Below are 25,622 nucleotides of genomic sequence, written 5' to 3' on the forward strand. Positions count from 1 at the left end.
CTACCTAACCCAACATATTGAAAAGTCTGCAAACCATTTAGAGTGTAATCAGCCCTCTGCTGAAATTATATTAGATACCAGACTCCCATCCATGAGATTCTCATCAACTTGACATTAGGCTTGAAGCTGTGCAAATTATGGAAAGCGTTTGTTTAAGGGCCGGCTTCTCGGCCCTGATGAAACCTCTTGCGATGGTTTAGGGACCACCACAAAGTCACATATCATTTTCCTGGGGTATTAGAGAATCCATAAAGATGAAAAACATCCTTTCAAAGCCAGAGAACCAATACTTAACTGCAGTGTCACATTGATGCACAGCATGGAGCTCCTCCATTGATAATGAATGGGAAACGGACTTGGATGACTCATAAATAGTTTGGCTGAACTACAGCAAAGGGAACTTTACATTAGCCTGCTGGTAAGAAAAAAGAAAATTGATGTGTATGCTACAAACAGAATATTTTCTTTCCTGCCATAGGTCACTTTTTCTATCCTTTAATCAATTTCGGTATCTATCATGTATTAGTGAAGCATACTGGAGATGAGAAGTCAGGGAAATCCTTTTTTCCTGCTAAAGTTAATGATTGAAAATTTTAACTGGTCAAAGACCTCTAAAACTGAATATTTCACAGCCACACTCTTATCTATGGCAGTTTCAAGCAGAGATATCTGTTTGAATATCTGAAACTCCATCATGCGTGTGAGTGTTAATTGGAAACAAACTCTAAACCCTGGAGCACAAATTTTCTATTTGTTTTAGAAGCCAGGATTTCAATGTGTTTTGCTGTGATTCTGATACAGAGGATTGGGTATTTTCATCATTAACACACTGTTTGTATACATTTCAGTTTTATTTCATCATCCTCCTCTGCGCTGTGCCAGTATCCTGCCAGTAATCTTACGCAAAGTGTGTGGCTGTTACAGGTTGCCTGTAATTCATCATCCAGAGAGAATAAGTAATTGTCTCTGCCGGTGGTCAGCTTGAATTCATGGCTCAATTGGATTCCAATAGTGACAAGCAATCACTAAAGCACTCCTGCAGTATTATTCACTTCTGCACTGCCTGTTTGAGACTGCATTCCCAAGCAAAATGACAGCATTGGTCGTTATGGCAAATGACCAGTAACATGTTTAGCAAATGACAAAGACCCACTGTAAGAGTTATGACTCTAGTTGCGGAAGGAAGGAGCATAGTGGCAGCTTCTTCATATTTAGCACAAAAGAAAAGTGATTTAGTTTGTGTTTCTATCCAGCACTGCTAATATTAAGACTTGGTTGCACCAAGATAACCACTCCATGCCGCTGTCATTGGCCTGTCAGTACCAGAGACCAGATTTGTTCTACGTACGTGAGCAACTTCCTGACATCGTTACACTACCCTAACCCTTGCACATGCATACATAGAACAAATTGGGGTTTTTATGTGTTGTTCTCAGGGTTAGTTACAATGTATTTGGTCTTTTAATTTGTAGGACATTGTCCATCCATCCAGTGTATAATACTCATTATTGTGCCAAAAATATGCATCAGTATGCATTCATTTGTTGCTATATTTTGGTGGAACATGCAGAACTGAACTTTTCTGGGAACACTTTGAAGGATGAGATTTAGACATTAAACAGACAGACTTAAAGGGGAGTATCACTTTTGATTTTAACAGATAAATATTTTTACATACAAGTAGACATTCATAAGACATGGTGGATACTATTGTGCACCCTAACTATCAGGAAACGGATGATTTGAATTTATACATTTCCAATTTCACAAACAAAATGAGCAGAATGTTTTGTTTCTGCCTGGGTAGCAGCAGAAATAGGACATTCTCTTTGGAATTCGCTGTCAACGAGGTGTGGCGAGAGAGATGAGGTTGAAAAAGAGCAGACAGATAGCTTAGCGAGGGGGGTTAGAGACGAGAGAAGAAAAACAGGGACTGAAAACAAAGGTGAGAGGAGAGACGAGGGATGGGGGCGATGGGGAGAAATGAACAGATGAGGACAGTGAGTGCTGCCAACTCGGCGTGAGCGCATGTACGTGTGTGAGTGTTAGTGTGTGAGTGTGTGTGCGTGGCTGGAGGATAATATGGCCACAGCAGCAGAACACACATCTCACATCGCACTCAACAGGTGGGTCAACAAGGGGCATCTCAAACAGGCAGGCAGGAGCTTATCTTAATTCTGAGAGAGAGAAAATCCAAGATCCCATCCACACTGACTCTCTGTAATCGATGCTGACAGGTAATTCAGAGCAGTGCATGGGAGAGCTTACAGCTTGCAGGAGTGGCAGGGCATTTGTGTGGCCTTGGTTGCTACACTCCATGCAATCAAAGTGCTTGACAGTTCTAATACATGTCCAGATAAACACATATTTTGGAGCTAAAGAACAATTCAGCAGAGCAATAATGATGATGGACGAGACAGGAAAGTAAATCTTTAAATTCACAGGAAGTTATTTGTCCATCTCTCACTGACTATATCTCTACCCTCACATTTTCTTATTCAAGTAAAATTATGTGAATATTGGTATAGTTCCTATTATGCAACAGTAGAGCTGGGAGATAATTCAATTTTTTTTGTGAAGAATCACTTCATATCTTACATGCTACAGTAAGTTAATTGCAGAATGAGCTAAGCTGCTCAGAAATGCCATTACTTTGTATAGTGGTACTGTCCATGTTTTAGGCAACAAGTCCTTCAGCGCAAACAACAATAGAGGTGATTTGTCCTTACTCTTGGAATTAGAGCCGTAGGAGCACTCCAGCAGCAGGTGCACTGCTCCTTCATTGTCACGGTAGCAACAATAACAATAATACTGATAATAGCTTCTCGCACAGATGACATATGGCTACTGTTTTTTTTCTTTTTGTGTGCATGTATGGCAGACTTTCAACACAGGACAAATACATAAGTTTACAGAGAAAAGTGTACATTAAAAATAGTTTTACTAATGTCAAAAACATACAAATAGTTCAACAGGAGAGTGAATAATAATAATGATGATTTTTGACACTCCCATCAGTATTGTTTGTCCCCCATAATGCTTTAGGCAGGACATAAAGGGATGATGATGGATGGATATGATATGATATGGCGCTATGGATTCAGTGAGTTACACTGTGGCCCATATTTATCTACATTTTGGCAAAGTGCAAAGTTTGTTTGTGATGATTCATACTGAATGTAAAACTATGTGTATCATATCTTTCTGTACAGATTTGACTTGATTTCAATCAGGTTAAGAAATGGAATCAGGTTAAGAAATTTTGCTGTCAAAAAAGATTTTGGTTTACATGCAGTGCAACATAGTTAATTCCATTGTCCTTTAATTTATTATTTTATATGTGATACTACATGGATTTATTGTATTGCATTTAAAGATATTGATATCGGAAAACTATTAGTTTTGTATTATAGATCTCAGCCACACCACCAAGCCCTAAACAGCAGTACAGTGCAACACTGCATTGCCTCTAAACACAAAGTACCACCAGAATAGTACCTGACACCTTTGTCTCTGTATCCTCTCCAAGTCTCTCACTCTGTGCTTTTCAACTGTCTGAGTCAATAAAAACAATATAAGAGGGTGAGTGGTCCTCCCACTTGTCCATTTAAAACTAATGCTGGTGTTTTGGGGTAAAGTCAGACACTGCAGGATATAGAGGCCAAAATCACAGGACATAAAAAAAAGAAAAAAAAGCAGAGTGTATGTAGGCTAGCAGGGGAAGTGCGATGGCTCATGGCTGTGTATCCAGAGCACATTAAAAAGAGAAGAGAAGCCCGGTCTAGCTGGTCCCTCAAAGCTGCCATTGGCATATCTCCAGTTTAGTGAGAGGACTTGTTATGTAATTCCACAAGAGCCTGTTTTCTCATACTTCACTGTTGCTAAAACCAACACGACCGTCAGTTCACAAAAATCCATGCGCTGAATGAAGAAAACAAAAGAAAACAGCATGTGTACATACAGTGATTTTTGTGAATGTGAACTTGAGTAAGATGTAAATCCAGATAAATCTACAGCAAACACCAGCGATCATGTGCCATGCATTAAACAATATTACAACAACACAAGAGGACTGAATGTGAGCTAAGCGTGCAAAGTAAAGAACCTGACTCTTAACAGCTGAGCTGAGATTTTGAACTATGCATGAAATATTATGCGCATGCTATACATTGCAGGACATTATAATGTGTTGTTGTGCAGGAAAATACTAGAATCCCTTTGTTGATTCCTTGTTTTGTTGTGCTTTGATTTTTATTTTTTTCATTCCTGAGAGGTTTAAAGCAGCAACAACAAAAATCAATGTGTTGCATTTTTAAGAACAACATGGTTTGTTTTGGCAGCGAAACCAGGAGAGTCACATAATCAATCTACTGTCATTTAATTTTGCACAGTGGCATCCACCTCTTGCTGCGTATCCTTGTATAAGTGGATGATCTCACATATATGTAGCTATTGAAAAATTTAATGCTTCAACTTGACTTAGACTAATTACTGGATACAGTGTGATTACTGGAGTCATTGGAGGCCGGTGATACTTCTTGGAACGTGTAGCTGAAAAAACACCTAAATCCTCATTAAAACTGCAAATAAAATTTTATTATGTATGTGTAATCATTTTTTCATATTATTTTGTGGCATTTTGCTTTCATTCTGCAGTTCTCAGCAGATGGTGACAAATAACATGAGGGGGGGGGGGAACAGGACATGGCATGTGACAAAGGCCCCCAGAGTGAGGACATAGTGGTTACATGGTATATGTCTTACAACACTGGGTCACCAGGAGGCCCCATGTGGTCAGGGCTTTGCATGGTTTGTGATGCATATAAATGCAAATGAATAATGGCAGGGTAGTTCAGGCTACAGCAGTGTTTTTCAGCAGGCAGGGTGCAGAAGAATACATGGAGGGAAGAGTCATTTTGTCATGACAGATCCTAAAATTTGAAGGATGAGAAAAAATTACTATCAATAATACAAAGACATGGAGATGATAGTAGAAAAATACAATACAGAGGTTACCAGGTGCAATTTTCAAGCAAATTAATGGTTTGATAGTAAATCAGATTATGAGAAAGTGAGGGTTGTAATGAGCTCAAGATAGTTAAACAAAAATGCTTAATCTTATTATAGTTCCTTTCACAGGGATTACAGATGCCTTTAATTACTTCATATTAAATTTATGAAAAAAAGATGCAAACACTGAAATGATCAAACCATTGCTTCAGCCTCTGTAACACTACATTATTATTTAAAAAGAAAAAAAAAAACAGATAGCGTGTGAAGCTGAATCTTTAATCTTTTCCTTACAGCTCAAACAGGCCCATTAAGCCCAGTAAGTCCATTTGCAGGAGTCAGTTGCTTGATGAGGCTTAAGTCCATAGTCACTCATGTATAGTCTGTAATGTATTATAGACTGCTGAATAAAACTGCAAGTTTGTGAACTTTGGTGTGTTGAGAGTATTTCTGGGGGAAAAACAAAAAAACTTCTGATGAAAAGCTGGGACGAGAGGTCAAAGTCACTTTATATCAGAGAGTTCATTTTCACAGGAAACTCAACTTTTAATCAATGAAACAGAATGGCATCCAAAGTTCAAATGTGTCTCTCTTATGGGAGGTCCCTTCAAACTTTTCGGAACCCCCGCCTCGGTTCAGACCCTGGCTGCGGTCCGAGCTGCAGGGACGACAGCCAAGATCGCCCGCACAGCCCAGCTCCAATCTGTCGGTCTTTTACTCACTGATGTACTCAGACGCAAAAAAAAAAAAAAAAAACCTTTAAAAGCTTTGATGTACGTGTCAGCCACCAGTGAATGACATACTGTAGGCTATATTTCATTTTTAACGACTGAACAATCCTGTGCTCTTTGTATGATGGAAGCTGCACAGTGTCATCACTTTGAACACTGTCCACATAAAACATTAAAGCATCTCGACACCTTTTTTTTTCTCTTTTCCATCATCTCTTTTCGCACATAGTGTAGTGGTAATGAACACGGAAAAGATAAGTCTGCTTTGAATTATATGTGCTCTGTAACATTGCCCCATAAATGAGTCCACTTTGCACAGAAGTCTAATTATAGCACTGTTACTTTTGCAGTGTTTAGGTGTTAGATTATGAAGTATATCATGCAAGTTATCATTGTTGCCTGTATTTATTAAAAGTACAGTGCTTGAACCGGGGCATTCTGCTCTGTAGTTTGTAGCTGTAGGCAATGTTCAGTATCTCCACCCAGAATCATACACACTGTATGTATTTATAATCACATCAGACAAATGGGAATACTGAAAATCCTTAAATAGCAAGAATAATGAAAAGTGAAGGACATAATATTTTTAATTAAAAGTACGATGACACTGGAACGTAGCACTACGCACAAGCATTTAACTGTGCAAATCAGATTAGACAGAAAAGGATACAGTTAGTCAAGCCTGAACCTCTAATAACAGGGTGTGGATTTATAAGCTGGTCAGAATTGATTACACTTTTTAATCAGGCTCGTATCTTTGAAGACTATCAAGGAAACTTAATTGAAATTTCAACCTTTTTTATGCATGGTTAATGTAATTATAATAAACCTAATTTTTGTGTTAACATGCTGTATTGACAGGGTTTTCTCGGACATTTTTCCAGGAATATGGTTTATTACAATTAATGAAGAGAATGATAACATTACTAAGTGCATAATTAATGTTGGAAAGTTTAATTTATTATTGATTAATGGAAAGGCCTTTTAACTCCCACATGAATAAGTTTAGTTGTTCAACTCAAATTCACATATGGTATTATTAGAATTCAAATAATCATCATAGTAATGGCTCACTTTGACGTGCAAGATAAAAAAAAAATGTTTTTGATGATTTATAGAAGAAAAAAACCCACACAAAAGAAGTTTATCACCATGTTATGGCTCGCATTTCTGTGACATAACAGATGTACCTCTTTGAAAACTTCCCTGGAGGAAGGACTGGAGGCACAACACAGAGGAATTGACAGAGGGACTGAGCCTGCGGCAGATAGGATTGAAGTCTGAGCAGGCACACCCACAGGGCTAGTGGGCACTCTGGCCCTCAAGGGAGGCCCTGTCCTCGAATTAAACATACAATATATACCGTAGTAATATTCACTTCTCAGGCTTATTCCTGCTGTTCATCCAGCACTCCATAAAGCACTCGAAGGATGTTGGAGAGCCTGAGTGGTGTTCGCCTATTTTAATGGTCCAGGGGAGTTATATGTGCAGCCCTTACATTCAGACTGTAGAACATCATGCTGTAAAACTATTAGCTGAAGCCCAGCTGGCCGCAGAGCAGAGCAGAGCAGAGCAGACACCTTTTACTTATATTCCCCTTAAATACTTCTCATTTTCCCCAGAGGTGAGCTGATCTACTGCACAGTACTGTGATGTACTATGTGTATGGTTTTAGTATTTTTTTCTGCTTTCTGAAATCATCTATTCCCATAGAGAGGTGTCCTCTGGAGGGAGGACACATGTCCTAGTATTTATCACTCTAAGGTCATAAGGTGTTTCTTTTTCTGCTTCAAATCAGTGACAAGAACTTCAAGTTCTAAGCCAAGGAAAGAAAAACAAAGCAGCATGCTCTTCTTTGATTGTTTATGAGCACTACTAAATATATTCTGCCTGTGCCACGCAAGGACATTGTATTTTATTAGGTGTATTTCACTGAATGGAAATCCTCTACAGGAAGTGAGCAGAGATCTGGATACATTATATTCTGCAGTGAGCACTCGGCTTCACCCTTCATTTGCTGGTTATTTACATGCCCTGACACTGTGTGAGCTCTTCATCAACTTCTCTGAATAGTACTTTGACCACTGCAGGAGCCATGATTCTTTCTATTTCTTCAGGTTCTTGACGTAGTAACTATAACAACTTGTAAATGAAGACATAAGTCTTAAAAAGCCAGTGAATTTAAAGTTACGATTGTTATTTTCAAATCTATCAGTTAAGTAAATGACTTACATGGTAGACCAAGAATTGCTATTCTAAACATGTACTTGCATACGAAATGTCTCAGCCCCTTCATTCAACAGCAATGTTCCAGTCAAATGCTCAACGAGCAAAGAAATAGAGAGGTGAGGACCTGTAATGATCACTTATGCTCCACTGTGACGCAGTATATAGATTCAGTCTATACATAGGCTACAGTATGGACTGTGATTTAAACCTTGACATTAGCAAAATCATGCATATGGAACAAGGAAATCGCACACACATCTTTGTCAAATCATACACACGCACCAGCAAAAACCTCAGCAAACGCAGCAGAGTCTACTATGTAGCACGTAGCAAGTGTAGCTGTCAGGTTTATATAGAATTTGCCAGCAGTTTTGGCTGCTTGTTGTAAATGTGAAGATTGTTGGCACCTGTATTTTGCCTAAAGTGGGTGGGCAGAATCTAAATTCAGGCAGGTTATGGAGAGCATCCAATTTTTTTTTTCTTTTTAGCCAACAACAGGCCTCTTTCAAAAATCCATTTTCCAAAATGAATGTTGTACAGTATGTATTGCATGTTAAGTTTGCAATACACAATGTGATGTGGGCATATTTACATTTATTTATTATACCCTTAGCATTTTTTTTGCTCTCTAGTCTCTGCATGACTGTGTTTAATTTTAGTGGTTGTGTTATTTGGCATTCATTTTTCCTCCAACACCTGAACTGTCTGTCTGTTCAGTCTGTCTCCTGAAAACCTTCCTCAACAGCAGACCTAACTCATCTTGGGGGAAGGGTAGAAATCCATTTGCTGAAATTGCTAACGCAGAGAACACCTCTATTATTATTTAGTTGCTGCAAATTACTGAGCAAAAACTGGCTGATGCTAATAATTTGGTCCCAATTGTTCCTGCCTCAGATTTTGATCAGTGTTACTGGTGTCAGTGTTGCTACTATGAGACAGACAGGAGTGGTATGTCTAAATCTAGAGGACACTGAGGTTACTTCTAATATTGACTTAGCCCCAGGCTGAAAAGTGGAACTCTACTTTAAAGAGCAACTTAAAATCTTTTTTGCTGATTTCCTTAGGTTGACATGACGCTCAACTGCAGTGAAAAAGTGATGTAAGGTGTAGTAGAGACTGCCTCGAGGCAGCGGAAAACGATTGCGCGATTGACAAACAAAAACCTGGTCTGAGGTTAATGGTGAAGTATCTCACTGTTATTGTAAGGGCACATTTGATGATGCGCACACATAGGTGTGTGCACAACACTAGTGCAATCGGCTTATTGTGGAAGATTATATATTTTATGAATAAGATTATTATTGTTGCGCACTTTCACTTTGCACATGAGCAGATCCATTTCCTCTGCAGAGAAGCATTCTCTCTTACTGTCTGGCTAATCTACCAACATAATAGCAATCTGTCAAGGTGCAAGCTCAGCTGGCTTTTCAAAGGAATCCGATGTGATTGGTTTATTGCATGTTACACCCAAAACACCCTCATGATTAATTAAAAGGCAGAGTAGAACCCTTTTGAACCATGCGTCTCGTGCTTCTACTAAAAGTGGGTGTGGACATGCCCTAAATGCATTTGTTCCATGTGCTTTCCACCATGCACTTATATTGGTAAAATAAAGCCCTCAGAGTCGGAGCAAGGACATTTTTTAATTGAATCACTAACATGTAAACAGTCCTTTTATTCTTGTTTCCTTAGAATTGTCATGGCACATTGTATTAATGTATTTGTATCTTTAACCAGAGAGCTAGTCTATGATCAACAATGGCAGAAAGATGTGGCACATGTTTGAATATGCAATAACCCAATGTGTGGTAAAATCCCTTGAATATTCAGTGTTCTAGCACGCAGTAAATGCTTTTACAGGCTTAGTATGACTGGCCAATTCCCCCTTGGGAGACTTTGAACACCGACTGAAACCTACTTCTTAGCAACAACCTGGGATAAAATAACAGAATGTTTTACTTTATCAAGGCACCATATGGAGTGGCAACTTGATGAGGCGGTGCACACATAAACTGAGGAGAGAATATATGTGTGAAATAGGCATTATACTCTATGCCCGTGGGAAAGGACAGAGTCTGCCCTCACATGCAAAACACTTCTTGTCCCAGAGGCTTTGATTGTTGAGACTTTAACAGTGGGTGTGAAGAAGGCACAATACACTTCCTGTTTTGTACAGACAAGAATCCGCTGAAAGAGCCTAATCTCGTGCTTTTCTCCAGTTCCTGTTCATTTTTATGTTGCATGTATTCATCAAATCGCAAGAGAACTAGCTGTACATTTTATTCATTGTACATAGCTTCACACAGAATTCCAAGTGGTCTTGCTTAAGAAGTGGGAAAGCATAATTGGCACACAGGCTTTACACATAATCTCCATATTTATTTGAGGAATAACACCTCACAGGCCTGACAATCTGGCACCCCAGATCCCTTCTCTCTCTGTGCTCTTGGTCTCACAGTGGGTGATCACCAGGCTGAGCTGATTCGGCCTGAAAGGCAGCGCTGTTTAATGAGCAATGGAGGGCGTGAGTGAAGAGACAACAGGTGGAGCGTCAGATTGATGCGCTGCAGCTGGAGATGGGCCACTTTTCTCGCCAGCTGTCGGTCTGGATAATAATAATTTTAAAAGTATGTTTGCAAAAGTGATCATTCTATCAGGACATTTGTCTGCGATTTCATCAGCTGGTGGGGGAAATAAGTTATATTCACAAGATGTTATTCATCTGGCTGTTGTTCAGAGACATCAGCTCTCAGCATGGCAGTTATCCAGGTAAATATTGATATGTTTCTGATTTGCTGCCGTAAGCAGCAAGGAAGCTGCCAAGAAAGGTCTTGCATCCGATCTGAATCATGATCTGTAGTATTTGGTAACAGCACTCTCAAAACTTGGCAAGGCACAGCACTGACTTCATTGCTCAGGGCACACCAAATATAGTGATTTTTTTCCAGTTGATGTGGCTCGGTTCAGTTATTGCTTTGAAAGTCCAGTGCTCTGCCTCGCTTTGTTGTCCTGCAATCAATCTTCTCTGTAAAGGACACTTTAAAAAAAAAGAAGGGAAAAAAAGAAAAGAAAAACAGGCGTATTGTTTAATCAGTCACAAAAATAGAAACACAAGTGACGCAGTGGGATTCTTATGAGTTTTAATTAATTTATCATGTTAGCTGTTTCAAGATCCCTCATGCAAGTCATTCTGTGAGGCACTTACACCAAGGCTTCTGAAAGACTTCATTAGATGACTGTGTAGAAATCAGGCTCTTTGAATAATTTGCATTATATGAAAGCTTTCTGATAGTGTCAATGAACAGCAAGTCAAGCATTCAGCGACGCTCTCCAGTATGAGTGTTATGGTACACTGTGGCCTGCTAATGTGTGAATACTGGCACACTTTTTATAAGTAGACGCTAGTATGTTTGCTCCAAGTTTGGAAGCAGTTTCTATGGTAACAATGTCCTATCGTCACTTTCTCACTTACAATCTGTAGATTTAGCCACTATCACAGATAAAGAATGAATAAACTCTATTCCAGCCTGTGAAGAGCCATAGCAAGGACTCAGCTTGGAACATGTTGCACTCTTTAATCATGACAAGACACGTGCTTAGGTAAGCGAGGCTGCTGGCGGGTCAAAACTTAAAAGTCATACACCATCTTGACAGAAGTGCTTAAAGGCTTTTAAGTTGAGATGTAGAGGTGCATTAGGGGTATTCTGGCAGCTTGTGCACACTGTGTAAGTCGATAGCGATCAAAAGCGTTTTACTTAATTATTTCCCCACAAAACTCACCTTTGAACCCCACAAGACAACGAACAAGGTCGTCCACAGGTTGCAAAGGCTGGACATATGGCTGATGAAGTTATTGATGAGTCAGTCACCCTGTTATTTACACCCTGCCCTTTCTCAGCTGGTCTTTAAAGCGGCCATCTTCTTATTCAGTGCAGGTTCTGAATCCTTTCTTTGTGAAATTCTAAGATAAATGCCCCTGATCCAAAGCTGAGTTGAAGTACTGATGGTTAATTTGCTGCTTTCACTTGCTCACAAACCTTATCCACTAGAGTTGTGATGGTCCTACAATAACAACTGTTAAAACATATAAAGTGGGGAGTTTTAGCTTTGTTTCCCTGCCATCTTTTCAGAAGGCTGAGAATCAGAACTTCAGTAGTAAAACAGATGCTGGGATTGTTGTGAGATAAAAGCCTTCTGTTATAACAGCCACACACTGAGTCAAGAGGCTGTTACTGCAGGAAGTGGAACTCATCACTCACAATCACTTGTGTTGCATTATTCTTCATTATAAATGAGAATTAAATCTACATGCCGCAAGTATCTCTGAGGCAATATAGAGGAAAAAGAAAGTTATATAAAAGTAGCAGTACCACACTGTTAATATACTCCATTACAAGTGAAAGGCCTGCATTGAAAATATGAAGTATAATGATCAAAATGTACTTAAAGTCTCTAAAGTAAAGGTACTCATAATGCCCCCATAATGACTTATATTAGTGTTTTACTATCATATATTAGATTATTATTATGACTTTCACAACATTCACTAATTACTAAGTCACATTTTTACACCTAGTTGGTGAAGTGAGAGCTGATTTGAACTATATCTACATCTCAGTAGTTTCATTTATAACAGTCTTCATATTTTATGAGTTCATCGTAATTTTTCATGTACAATCATAATATGAAACTAGTAAAGTTGTCAGATAAATGTAGTGGTGGAATATTCTCCACTGAAATGTCTTGGAATTGTATGAAATAGCATGAAATACTTGAGTAAAGCAGAGGTACTTAAAGGATTTAAAACAAGAAGTTAATATGTATTTATATTAAGTCATAATTTCATTTGTATTATTTTAGGTGTTTGAAATATCCTGTTGCAAAAACCTAAAATATATCAAATGTCAGGTGAGGTGCTTTTTGATTAAGTGAAATTTATTCTTGACTGCTGACTGCAAAGCCATTTTGTGTCACTGCATTCCTTATTGAAACAAGCCTTTTCCATTACAAGCAGCAGACAGGCTACTTAAGGTTTCTTTTGAAACAGAAATATAGTTATGTATGAAAAAGGTGATGTAAATACAATGCTTTCAGTAGAAAGCAGACATGCTCATAAACATGTCATTTCGTTTCCAGGATAGGTCAAGTCATGGCAGTTTCCATTCTTAAACTATGTATTGTTTACTTTTTTTTCCCCTTGGACCACCTCAAGATTAACATGAAAGCTTCTTCTCAGATTGATTTCCAAAAAAAAGTGGTAATAATAACTATCCTTGCAATGTTAACAATGCTAGCAAGTCATAAATTCAGTCACAGAGGTCCATAGATTTCTATGATGAGAAGAACACTGATGTTGATTGAGGTAACCTTGTTATTTGGGTTAGTTGGATGTTTGTGGGGTTTCCCCATCAGCCATCAAGTGCTCACAAGCATTGCAGTATGTCCTCTGTGTGGCTTGTATAGAGTTGGCTCGATGGGAAGCAATCAGCTTGCTCAAATCATCCATCAGATGTTTTTACGACAATGTGGTTGGCTGCTGTGTGAAGGAAGATTAAGGGATGACCTTCACACAACATCAAAGTGTAGATGAGTCCTGGACTGATCGTCTGATTGCTCCCTGTCTTTGTGGCTTTCACTTCAGATGATTGTCCACTTAAAGAAATGTTTGTTCAGTCTGTGAGGGGCAACTAAGTTCACAGAAAAACAGCTCCACAATCAATGCTCTGAGTTAATAAGTAGATTCAGCAACATTGTGAGTTGACTCTCAGTGGCAGAGGTTTTTAGGTTTCTTAAGAACAGTGAAATTTTTGATCATAAGTAGTTTGTTTGTTAGTATTAGAACCGCTATATGAAGTAACCACAAAGGGACACTTAACAACCACAAAGAAACCATTACAAGAAAACTCAAAATGCCACAAACAGGCACAAAATGATGCAAAATTACCACAAAGTGACATCCAACAACTACAAAATGATGCAAAACAGCTGCAAAGAGACATAAAGTATTTTATTTTAAGTATAAGTATTTTATGTACGTTTGCATGTCTTGTTCCTATGTAGGAGGGGATGGGGCTTTATATGTCTGTTTTAGGGCTCACTGTTCTGTGAATCTGTGACCCAGTCTGGCCCCATCATTGAAACATTTCTAACCTCATCTCTTCTTCAGATTTCTTGTGTTAGCCTACTGCTAAAAGAAAATGCAGCTTTTTTGAGTTGTAATTGTGTAAAACCAAGCTATGTTGACTAGCTCAATTTTACAGCCTATGGTAAGCAGAATAGTCTTGTCAAACCTATTATTGTAGTTGGTTTGAATGGGTTGTGAGTGACAAATGGCCTCTCTACCATTAACACAAAAACCTTATCTGTTGGTTGAAATGGGCCACACACCTGGAAGCAGTTTGACTGTTTACAAGCAGAAAACAGAGGTACAACACCCCTCTGTTGTCTTGTCTTTTGCTCTCATGTTGAGTGTGAATCAATATGAAACAATGAACAGTATGAGTTATCTTAACTAACAAGATTAGACATTTCCAGAGTTGTTTTCTTTGCATTAGGAATTGAATAAATGACCGAGAAGCTGGGAAAATTCAACCTGAAAGATTCTCCTTCAGGTGCATGCCAGGACAAACTACAAAAAGATGAAAAATATGAAAGAAAAGGAACATCACTGAGATATTAGACTTTTTTGCTATGCAGAGGCGGAGGAATAGCTGATAGCACTACAAGTGTTCATCAAAGAGTGCAGGATAGAAATAACTGAGGGTCAGAGCATTTAAAGACCCATTCTGTTGCATTCTGGCAATGTTGAAGAAAAAGAAAAAAATACATTTAGTGCTTCATGTTCACAGGAGATGTTTGCAGAAGTCATTGAACAGATTAATTTCCTCAGCACATCATTAGTGTACTACTGTAGCTGAGTACAAGCACAGACTGGAGTTACTTAACATTCATAGGGAGGAGGGCCATGTATTGATTATCATGATAATGTGACTTTTGGCACCTCAAAGAATTTGACCTCAAAGAATTTTCTCCCCAATGAAAAGCATTCGCCTTCAGTGCAACATACAGGAGTGGCTTTATTCACGTAGCATCTGTCATCTTTAAAAGCTGTTGGTTTAAATTTCATAATTGGGAGGAAACTGCAAACTGCCTAATCATGCTGCATTACCAATCAGGGATCTAATCAGCTGCTTCTTCTAACACTATTTGTAACTGCACTGAAATCTAATATAATTATCTCAACAAAAGATGTACAGCTCGCAGCAAAACACACGATATCAAGTCTGCTACGTCTAAAATTACTTTGATTTGATCAACTGACAGTTCACAATTTTAAATGTATTTCCTCATTTGGTGGACTTTGAGTGCCTCGGACTTTGCAGACCTGCCTCTTGGTTTTATATATCCCCAGGGAACCAATTAATGTGATTGGTGTCCTGTCTTTTCAGTAAGAGAGAGAGTGAAAGAGAGAGTAAGAGGGAGTATGTTTACGTGAGCTTTTCAAGCACATGTATGCCTACGAGGACTTCCTTAAAGTAGTTCTCAGTCATTAAAATAATGGCTAGTGAATGGACTATTACACCATCTCATCATTCCTTATGACCCTTAGGATGCTGAGCTCTAAAATGTAATATAAAAATAGTATTTCCACTTAAGATAATCAGCCACATCCAGTAAATGAAACACGTCACTATCGCACATTGTCACCACCGGTGTAACGGTACTTTCGCACCAAGCCTGTTAGATTGAATTAATGAAAACTCATCAGTATTTTATCCATTAGTTTGGTTTGCTTGAGGAGGTGAGATCAGTGCCATTCAAACTTAAGTGTGAACCAGAAACACTGCTAAGACTGCTTTGAAAAAAGAACAAAACAAATAACCACAGGCCCCTGTCCTTTACACTGCAGCTTGTTTGTGCAGAAAACTCAAGGAACTCAAGGATACTGTATTATGATTCATCATTTCCCTCATCAAGCTGCAGCACAGGACGTGTTGTCTCTTTATTTCTACAGCAGCCCTCCTATGATCGATGAAGAGCAGTTGTGGTCTAGGCTAAATAGTCTATCGGGCTAATTCTGATATTCAACTATTTATTCATCATCTCTATTTCTGTCAGGCTACCACAGAAGGCAAAGCTTGGGAATGCAGAGACCAGATTGGAGTTTGTTTTCATTCTTTTCTGGCATCATTTGGACCAATGAAACTGAATAATAGGCATAATTACACCTCTATATGCAACTCACATAAGTAACTTAATGCTAAATATGGTCTTTATAACTGCAATTACTTCATGAATGACACTTCATTATATGTGACTGATATAGACTACTTATGAGCGACAGAGCAGTAATTGTATATCAAAAGTAGAAACACATGGTAATAGATTTTTCAGCAAAAATGCTTTTATTGTAGTGATTTAGGTCACAGACTGTGAATTAAGAGTATAACCAACATCCAAATTTGCAGTGATATTTGACTAGTAATGCAATATGCTATGTGACTCCATTCTAAAAATGATGCGGCGTGGCCTTTTGGAAATAATATGAATAATGAAAAGAGTTCAGTTTCATAAAATAAAATACATAAGAAGATAAGAGTTATTTTTATGCCAGTGCTTTGTGCGTGTTTATATGTACAGTGTATTGATTTGTGCTGTTGAATGCACAGAGGAAATATGTTGCATACTGGCCACACAAAGCTCATGCATATTTTGATCCAGCTCTGTGTTAGTGTGCAGTGTATCTGCAAACTCTAGCTTTGGTGCCAGAATTCTAATGTTTAAAGTCCGTCTGCTTGATCCCCCTACTCCTCGTCTATTATAGGTGACCAGCATACCATAATGTGCATCACATCATGCTATATTCAACATCATATGCATAATCTGTTACAAAAAGCATGAATTTAGCAAAGGCGATCATGACGTAAAAACTCCTGCTTCTGAAGTGAGTTTTGAAAGAACTGTTATGTATCACCAGCTTTAATGGGCTATCATGTACAGGATATTCATCAAGTGGAGCAGGTGCCTGCAGATACACTGCCTTGGTGTTTTGCATCCCAGCATCTAATTACTTTGCCGAGAAGATGGCAAGGAAGAGACGGAGCAATGTTCAATACGCCTCACTCTGCCATTTCACGATGCTTGTTTACTGAAGGTTTTCGTCTATCATAAGGCAGCCAGCAGGTGGCTGGGGAAACTACACAGAAACGTTTCTGGCACTCTCGGGTGGATTAATTTTTGTGCACTCCTAAATTAATTATGACTGATTCACACCCTCCAGTGAATCCCTACATCTCCGGGTTGATCCCCGCAATCTGTCAGTGGTACAGTAGCTCATTCCAGCTTGTCTCCAGCAACTGGTAGTTCTCTGGGCCGATCAGTTTTTCAGGAAATATGTAAAAAGCACCATAAGTGGCAGTCATCTTATTTTCTACTGAGCTGTAATCAGCACATAAGATATAAGTAGAAGGAATGAAAGTATCCAGCAATAATGGTTATACCTGCCATGTTTTTTCCCTTGAACCGTGTCTGGACTCCAAAAGGGCCATCACTGCCACTTTCAATAAACTCCCCTGAGTAAACTCAAATACATTCTTTCCAGAGATGAGACCAGGCCACAGCTCTGTGAGTGCAATGTGCAGTTAATGACTCATGAGCTGCTGATTCAAGGTGAAGTGTGCTAATGTTTTTTTGCATGCATTCTAGAAGATATCATCTCTGCAAAGGTGCATCTTTGTCTTGCAGTGGCTAGGTAAAATGTGCCCAAGGGCAGCTACGTTTAAGGGGCGGACGTTTTTGTATTTTTCTGCCTTATCTGCTAGTTACAGCCTTTATTAGATATTGGAAATCCTCGAACCAATTGTCTGCCTTCCTTTCCTGAATGTTAAGTTACTGTCAATAACATTTCCTTTTCATGTCTGTTGTCCTGAGGCTCAGCTCTGACAGTGTCATTGATGGTCCTGTCCTTCACCACAAAGAACTCTTCACAAGTTTGGCCACAGCAAAAACTGAATTTGCAATGCAGAGGAAAAAAAGACTCAAAGCAAAGCATATTTCTGTACTTATAATGCATTCATCGCCATATGTTTTCAAAGCTAATTGCAAAGGATAATTGGCTGATAGCTCTGGGTAGCAATATCAACATCAAACAAACAAACAAACTAATGCATCACATTTTGTGAAGTTCTTTCCTGTTAAAATTTGATGATATCAGTTCTCTGAAGCATTATCTAATTTAACATTTTCATTTTAAGTTTTGATCTTTAAGATTTCAGGCGTAGTTGATTTGGTGACATCTGTGTACACAGGAAGCGCAGCTCAATCCTACAGCAAATACTCATTCAGCAGTGAATTTGAGTACAACACACAACAAACAAACACAAGTTGTTTTAATGAAGTAAAAAAATATTTATAGTAAATGGCGCCCTCTGTTTTGCCAGTTGAATGTGCTTAATGTGAAATGGTGTCTTAATTCAGCTCTGTAACAGTTATAGGACAGTGAACAGTAAACAGTGAGACTGTTATTAATGAGGTAACACTAAAAGAAGTCATGCTGGATCAGATGCATGCATCATTTCCTGTGTATCCCTCATGAAGGCAATTTTAATCCAATGCAGGAATGGCGGACTCCACCACTAACAGTTAAAACTAATATGTAGAGAGGTAATTACAGATTGGAAATACATTTAATGGCTATTACTGAAAAAAATGCTAAACCACTGTATATGGGCTTCTTCCTCTTCAGCGCAGACATTTAGCACTTGTTATGGAAGAAATTAATTTTTTCTCTTCCTCTCCTTTGTTTTCCATCCCTGACTAATTTCATGACCTCACCATTCTTCACTACTGAGGAAAAACAGCTCATTCTTCCTTTTTTTAAAAAAAACAGCTGAGTGTTACATGGGGCACTTGAGACTGAGGTGGTGCAACAGCTCTTGTAAAATGCCACACACAGGAAGTTGCTGTTTGAATTTTTACGGTTGTGGAGGGCTGTGGAACTGAAATGTGCCATGCTGTTGTACCATATGTTTCACAGCTCTGTCTACAAACCCTGACTGGTCCCCTTGATTACACTTTACACATTGTTAACCATACCACCGGAGCATCGCTGCTTGAACGTGCAGTTGGCCAAGCCTCTGTAACTTTTCAGCAACATGACATCAGTGTGAAAAAATAAACATATATTATGTTGCTTGTGGAATGTTTTTGCTGTTTCTCTATAAGCATGAGGGGTTTAGTTACCACTAAAACTCAGCACACACATACAGTTACTCATATCCACAAGTACTAGACTGTATCTGTCCTGTATTGCTGATACAAGAAAGATTAAATGATGATTTTATGTCCTTTATGCCCCCCTAGGTTTTTGTAGAGAGCATCAGGAAACATGCGGAGAGAGAGAGAGAGGACAATGATATCTGATGAAAGTCCCTGACTGGTCTCAATCTGAAGATATCACTGTTTGAATTTAAGGATTTTGTGTGCTTGAATCTGAGTTGTGTTTTTGTAGTCCTCTCCACAACACTACATAAATATGTGTACACTCACAGTATGAAATAAGTTGGCTCTGCAATCTTTCTAAATTCAGACAATAGGTTCATATCAGACGAACTTGGTAACAAAGAGTTTGGGATGCTTCAATTTAAATCATCCACAGTATAGAGTTGTGCAAAACTATAATGTGCCCTGCCATTTCCATTTAGAAAGGTTGGTCACATTTCCAAAACCGCTGTCCCCCTAGGATATCTGTCTCTCTCAAACAGCAATTTATTGTTCGGGGCAGCCTCGTCTTTTCCACTCCTCACCATCATGAGAAGCTGTAATTCTCTCTCAGTATCCTCAGCACGATCTCTCTCTCTCTCTCTCTGTCTCTCTCACTCTTTCTCTCTCTCTCTCCTCCACAAAGAACCAAGCTAAGGCAACTTGCATACAAAATAGCTGACTCAATCATCCAGCTGCATAATCAAGATAAGGGAGACGGGGACAAGAAAAGGGAGATGTGAAGGCTAATGCAAGAGACAGCTTTAGCAACAGCAGCAAAATGAAGATGTTTTCAAACAGTCATAACTCTAGACATTAAAAAGTTGGGAGATAGTGATTCACACTGACGGTGAAGGCTAAGCTGGGGCTGATCTTCTGTTTGAAGTGACTAGAACGAGGGCAGCCACTGACAATCAATACAATGCTCCCAGTTCGGTGGCATGAGACAGATTGTTTCAGCTTTATGTTTTAAACGCTTTCCTGCTTTAAATGTCACTAAAGCTGTAGCACATTATTTAACCAGAGCAGAGATGATACAGCACTCCCACACCTACATCCATAGTGCAGCTGAGTGGAAAGCCACAGAATTGTTCCTATAGGCTTGTCATTTCTTTGGCTGTGACCGCAGGTGTAGGTTATATTAAACCTGGCATTGTTTCAGCATTTTTCAACCCCTATGCTTTGGACTCCACTGCCCCACCACCAACCCACCCACCCTCTACCACCACCTCCTCCTCCTCTTCCTCCTCTGACAGAGAATTCAGAGTCTTAATTTGTGTGAAAAACCTTAGAGCTGGCTGGGTAAACATTTTTGAAAATTAGGCCTGTGCTTACTTGAAAAAAGAAAAGAGAAGAAAGAATCAATCCATATGAAGCCTTGTGCAATTCCAATGAATCAACATGTCTAGCATGCAGTGTACAGTATGCATTTCCCAGACAGATGGCACAGACGCAGCAAAATCCTCAGCTAATCTGAGTGAGACTGCACAGGGCTACTGTACTGTAAGTACAAGACTGTAATGACAACAGAACTGGTTTTGGCCATGCAATCCACTAACTATTTAATATTTGTGCTGTAAATTGGCTGAATCGTACCGTTTGTCATGACTTAATGGTCAAGGTTTCATGTTATTCAGAGTCTTGTGAGGTTGACGTGCAAATCCGTGAAACTGGCATTTTGTGATTGTGTAGGCTGGGCAGGCCTGGTGGTTTAGAAATAAAACCTTTTAATTTTTTCAAAATTATATAGTAAGTTATAGCCAGCCTTGTCATTTGAATGTAAATTAATATCAGTTTATGTGTGTGAAAGAGGAAAAATGAAGTTGAGCCGGTGCCGGTTAAGTAAAGCTGCCGAGGGAGCTGTCCGTGGTGCTGAAGCGACATCTCACGCGGGCGGTGTTAGTGGAGGTTTACAGTTGCAAAGTACCCCACTCTACTTTCACCAGAGCTGGATCAGGTGGAGTCTTTGCACCGCAAACACAAATCTATTGTGTCATAAAAATGCAGCACAGTTTTATTATGTATATTCAGATCGGTGAAACTTAAAAAGAAGACTTTGAAGACTATCTTCAACAGATATGATTCGCAGTCAAGGCGAAAAAGTACCATCATGTCCCGTTCACGGCGCATATGCCAGCCTGTGCAGATCTCACAGAAACAAACGCAAAATGCACTGACTTCGGTGCGTTTGCGTGCAAGTTCATCAGTGCCTTCTGTATTCACCTACAGGAGGATTTTGTTGTACACAATATAAGCACAATATTCATCTCTTCACAGCATTACATTTTAACCTGAAAGATTTAAAGCTAGCCTGCCACCGTGTGAACGCAAAAGACACAAAGTGCATTTGTTGCCTGTAAACTCTGCGACATGAAAGTGTAAAATCCAGCAACACTGTACCAGCTTACCTGCTTGACGATCTCGGAGCGAGAAGCCTCTTCCCCGATGCAAAGCTGGCAGCTTACTGTATGTCACCACGAACACAAGACATTTTCAAAAAGATAAGAGATTTGCTCTGTCAGATAGTAGAAAATAAAAAGAATTTTAAAAAAATAAACAAAAAAGAATCCCAGTTTTCTGTTTTCGGGTTGAAGACGCACAAAGCGGCGACTGACTGCGTCAAGGGAGAGTCTCAAAGATCCATTTAGCGGTGAGTGATTTAACTCAGGGGCTGAGCTCCTCTCTCAGCGCTTGCCTTTATGTATGCTGAACAGACCCGGAGCCCTGCTTGGGTTTTTTTTTTCTCTCCTATTACACCGAGAGCTGACACCGGCGTTTAACCACAATCAAAAGGAGGCGGGTAGGTTTGGTAGGTATTACTGTATCAGTTGGGGAAACTGCGGGGAATAAGGTGCGAGAGGAGCGCATGTTGATCCTTCAGTCTAGCCGAGGCAAAGTTTAAATCTCATAATAAGATTGTTTGTCACCGCGAGGCTATAAATGGTGGCGGGTTCAACACGGATGCCGGGAGGGTTTATGGCAACTCCTGCGGCTGAAGTGACAACGCATGATAGTCAGCGCCTTGTGTGAAAAAAAAAATGGAATAGTTTCAAGTTAATGAAGACAGTCGGAGTGAAAAGTATCAGCGACGTCACGCGGGCTTTAGGGGTTTGAACAGCCTATCTATGAGCCAAACTTTTCCTCTTCCCCCCCCTATGAATATGGGCTGCACCATCGCGCTGGAAATGGCTTTGAATTGCTCAATTTCACAGTCTGGTTGGGGGTATGTTTAATTTGGTATTGCATGAAAGGAGATAATTTTTTTCTCACACAAAGGTCCATTGGTCCGACCAGCAGGGGGCCCTTTAATATTCAAAAGAAGTAATATGTCCATTTAATACTATTTGGTGACTATGTGATGCCCTAACATGAAAAAGGATTAATGTGTACAAATACTGGGGTGTTTTTACTTTGGTATAATAGTTTTATTACATTTTTGCATCTGCCTAAATGCATAGGTTTCCAGGCATGTATCATGACAGTAAATGGGCACACTAATATAAATGGAAAGCATTATTGAGTCCCCTTAGACAACCATATTGTGATGGCAGTGGTCAGTAAATTTCATGGGTTAAATAGAGAGAGGGTGTATAAGGAAAGGGAGGAGCCAGGGCAGCTATTGAAGTAGACCATACTTCACTGAAGAGGTCAAGCTTTGGTCCCCGTGATAGTAAATCAATACATATCAATGATAAATTACTGACGACAAGAACTTCCAGAATACAAATTCCCCACCCACATGGACCTGCACCCACACAGTGCGATACAGGATGGAGCTTACAAGACACAGGAGATGATTTAAATGCAGGTATATTTGAATTTGTGGTTACCCAAGTGTTTCTTTATGTTCAAGCATAAACAAAACCCACATTATCCAAAGGGTAATACACAGATGTGATCAAACTATGGTCAAACCTCGCAGGGGATGTTATGGAAAGGTGAACTGAACCCCTACTTGAAAAGGATCAGTACACAATGAGCTGAAAAAATGTAGAAAGGGTATAGCTGATCTGTGCCTCAAGGGTTAAACCCAGATTCTCTGTCCCTGTGTAAATGCAGTCCCAGATTTAATTTATGGAGAGTGCAGCCTGATGTCCTCTGTAATGACGTAGTCTGGGGGATGACCTGAGCAAGTCGGGAAAGCGGCAGCCAGGCTGCAGATGCTCTTCTATGAGAGGGAGCAAGTGGTTGTGCGAGGACTTGGCACAGATGCTGCAATGTCTTGTCTCATTGCAGCAGTCACATTGGAGCTGTGAAATGTGGCCATAGACAGCCCGGCCCAGGAAGTCACAGTACTGCAGCTGCAGCGCTGAGAATGACAGACACACTGTATCATGCTGCCTAATATCTTCACGACCCCAGGGCAAGCCTGAATCGTGACCCCATACAGATGCATGAAGCCTTTGTGCCCCAGTGCTGCCACTGCACACTGCCGTGAATTCACAAAATAAAGGTTTAAAGATATCAAGACCCTCAGCTGGCAGAATAAAGAAGAGCAGGTCACAGCCAAAGGTCTTTTCTTTTTTGAGCAGGTACAGCTACATGAATTTGGACAAATGCCAAGGCTTCTGCTTCGATTCTGAATCCTAACATGCTAAACATTCCTTAGGATACATTGGCTCTTTGTTTTGTTTATTTTTTATTCAGATACAACATGAGGACTCTGCACCTCTCAGAGTGCAGCAGATGTGATGAGCTTGATGGGATTTTATAATGAACCTTCCCAGCTGAATTTACCTTGAGGGCACAATTGCTTTAATGTTGTCCAGGTATGAGGTTTGATTCCCAATGGCCACAGCTGTCTTTGTTCATAATATACTAATGATTTATAATGCACAGTGGAAGGTAGATACGTTTAAGAGAATATATTTCTTATGTTAAATCCAGATGTGTAATGCCATAGGATATTGTCAACCTGTGACTGGATTTACTGATGTGGGCTTGTGGGGATTGAAAAAATCTAGAAAGATAGTTTCAGTTTTGGCACAAAGGGAATACTGTATGTAATAGGCTTTGCATGTAATCCAAGGTGGCAATAGTTTTGTTTACATTGTTGCTGTTCTGTCACTATGCATTTTAGAGGCTTAATCACATTTCCAGTAAAAATGAGGGGTTTTAACTTGAAGCTGTGCATTATTTTCATCTTGATTGTCCTCTCCAAACAAGCAGGCACAGCGATAAATTTGTTTCTTCATAATAGTCTATACATGCTTTAAGCTACATCTTATTACTTCCCCCCAGCAAATGCTAAAGTCACACATTGGTCTCAATTATTGTGTCTCTGATTTTCCAATCTACTATTTCACAAATGGCTGAGCAAAGTCTGAATATTGCATTATATACAGCAAACAATTTTCTCATTCATATGCATCTTGTTTACTTTATATTTTAGCTTTCTCACACATATCTAATATTTACATATTGAAGTTTCATACAAATTAGTATTTTACTCCAAATCCAGCTAAGTTATTTTACAACCAAAAACAGAACTGAAATTAACATTCTGTCCTCAAGATTACAGAAAAAAGAATAAATATTTTAGCCTGAAAAAACTTCACTGGAAATCTCTCTAACCATATGATTATAGGCATAAGCTCTGTGGTTTTGAGAATAATTTAGCAAAGGAGACTTTTAACAGCACTGGTTCTAGAAATTTCAATCAAATTAAGAGCACGTACATCTGACTGAAATGTCGGTTTTCACATACTTAAGTCTAATAGAGGATTATAAGAGACAAAAATGAGAGAAATATTGCTTTCGTTATCAGACAGTTTGACTTGTTTTGTATTGGAGGAAGGCTGGTAATGCTTCATGTAAATCTGGAGAAACTGCTGCAAATGAAAAGATTATAATGTCACTAAATGAAGTCCAGTCAGTCCGGGTGGAGAAGAAAAGGAGGCAGATAGGTGGAATGTATTATTCAAATCCTTCATTTACTAGCTAAGCCAATTTGGTGCTGAGGCAAGTAACAGGGCTGGCAGTAATTCAGGGGAGGAGACGGTGACTGCTGGTTGATATAATGGAATATCTGCTGTCAGTGAAGTGCAGGAGATCCATCTTAGTGGTGAAGCAGTGGGCTGGGCATCTACAGCTGCTTCACCAATGATAATGTTATGTGGGAGAAATAGGAAGCTGCACTCAGACTCATAGCTTGTCCTCACAGCAGCACACAAACACAGTAAACACATGGAACGTTGCAGTGATTGCACATGGCATGGCGTTACTGTTTCTACTATTGTTCCTGTCTTCTCTGTTGTCATCCTTGTTTACAGGCAACAAACACAGAAGTTAAATAAAACCAAGGACAAAACAAATGGCAGTATAGTAAAGAACAGTCAACTGATCCTGTTAAAATAATCAACAACGACTCAATGATGTACATTGTTTTTAACA

At 39.3% G+C, this 25,622-nt stretch overlaps 1 protein-coding gene across 1 annotated transcript in view; it reads right to left on the reverse strand.

Moving 5' to 3' along the window:
• elfn1a (extracellular leucine-rich repeat and fibronectin type III domain containing 1a) overlaps nucleotides 1-22,236 on the reverse strand; it is a 67,072-nt gene extending 44,836 nt beyond the window's left edge. Inside the window, exon 1 of the mRNA XM_018701925.2 lies at nucleotides 21,638-22,236. The gene's annotated coding sequence lies outside the window, so the exon portion shown is untranslated. The remainder of the gene's footprint in view (nucleotides 1-21,637) is intronic.
• Between the last annotated feature and the right edge of the window lie 3,386 nt (nucleotides 22,237-25,622).

The sequence above is a fragment of the Lates calcarifer genome, linkage group LG11 (genome assembly GCF_001640805.2).
Source record: "Lates calcarifer isolate ASB-BC8 linkage group LG11, TLL_Latcal_v3, whole genome shotgun sequence".
Taxonomy (NCBI): domain Eukaryota; kingdom Metazoa; phylum Chordata; class Actinopteri; family Centropomidae; genus Lates; species Lates calcarifer.